The sequence below is a fragment of the Macrobrachium nipponense genome, chromosome 1 (assembly GCF_015104395.2).
Source record: "Macrobrachium nipponense isolate FS-2020 chromosome 1, ASM1510439v2, whole genome shotgun sequence".
NCBI classification, from domain to species: domain Eukaryota; kingdom Metazoa; phylum Arthropoda; class Malacostraca; order Decapoda; family Palaemonidae; genus Macrobrachium; species Macrobrachium nipponense.
The window spans coordinates 33544294-33546169 of NC_087200.1; positions in this window are offsets into that span (position 1 = coordinate 33544294).

Here is a 1876-nt window from a genome sequence, read left to right on the forward strand (position 1 = left end):
TCTTAATAAGGTGTCCATCAATTTCACTTTTGCTCTGCTACTTATTTTCAACATTTGAAATCCACTGTTGTTTCCATTTCTTACCATTGATGCTGTCCTCATTTAGTTTCAGTATTTGTTATAATCTAAGCTATAATCAATTTGATTGATTTATGATTTTATGAAATTTAGGGTGTCAAGCCCAGTAATGACGCATTTTCGCCAACAGCACTTCGGTGAAAAGAAGGAGTTGGAGTGGCTGGACACAGTAGTGGGTTTATGGGGTGCCACCCGGTCACATGCCCCCCACCCCCACCCAATGGATAGATTAATGAGTAAATCCCAAAACTAAATTTAAATTTTGATAATCTGTACCAACTGCACACAAGTAAAATATTGATAGAAACACTGTAAACAAAATTTTATAATTTGTTTTTATGCATGTATTTAATGCTTATACATATGTAACATAGAAACTTCGCCTACTACTTCTTTGTAAGCTGCAGGCATTGAAAAATATTTAACAATCTTCAGAATTATATTCTCTCTCTCTCTCTCTCTCTCTCTCTCTCTCTCTCTCTCTCTCTCTCTCTCTCTCTCTCTCTCTCTCTCATACACACACACACACACACACACACACACACACACACACACACACACTTTGATAGAAACAACTTGTAGTTAAACTGCTAACATGGTTTTAGACAAAACAGATCCTGCCTATCAAACCTCGGAGTTTTTTCATAGCATGCTTGGTATTTACGACAGTAGTAGAGCAGTTGATATACTCTACTTAGATTTCCAAAAGGCCTTCGACAAAGTTCCACACATGAAACTAATGACAAAAGTTAGAGTTTTAGGAATTGTTGGAAAAATAGCAGACTGGATCAAGGACTGGCTAACTTATAGGAAACAGAGAGTCGTAACAAACGGTGAAGAATCAGAAAGGGCAGATGTGACCAGCAGAGTTCCTCAGGGTTCTGTCCTTGGTCAGCACTTGTTTTTTTATCTACATTAATGATGACACCAAACTAGGTGTAAATGCAGCAGGAACACAGTAGAAAGTTTAAGAAATTATCTAAGGAAAATATGATAGTGGTAAAAAAAATATGGCAAATGCCTTTTAACCCGGATAAATGTAGTTACGAATAAAAACAAACAACCCTCATGCCAATTACATGCTGCTTGAGAATAACATAAATAGTGTAGAACAAGAAGATGATCTTGGAGTTAAAATCCACAAAATAATGCATAAAAGCTGAAAAGAAGGCACAGAAACTAGTGGAATACATAAAGAGGCAGTTCAGATACAGAAATAAGGAAACGGTGCTGCAGCTCTACACATCAATAGTTAGACCACATTTTTAATATGCCGTACAGTTTTGTTCGTCACCAACACTAAGAAAGGACATAAATAGACTAGAGGGGGTATAAGCAAGAGCCACAAAGTTAATTCCAAACATTAGGCAAATAGGTTACCAAAGACGACTAAAGAGCCCGAACATGTATAACCTAGAAACACAACGATTGCGAGGACAACTAATAGTGATATTCAAAATACTGAAAAGCATAACAAAAGTAGACAGTAACCTCTTCACATTAAACGAAAACCAGACAAGAAATAATGTTTGTTTATTTGTTTATGGTGTTTTTACGTTGTATGGAACCAGTGGTTATTCAGCAACGGGACCAACGGCTTTACGTGACTTCCGAACCACGTCGAGAGTGAACTTCTATCACCAGAAATACACATCTCTCACTCCTCAATGGAATGGCCGAGAATCGAACCACCGACCACCGAGGTGAGACGCAAACACCATACCAACCACGCCACCGAGGCGCTGATAAGAAATAATGGATGGAAATTAGAACTGAAGAGATACAACAATGCATTGTA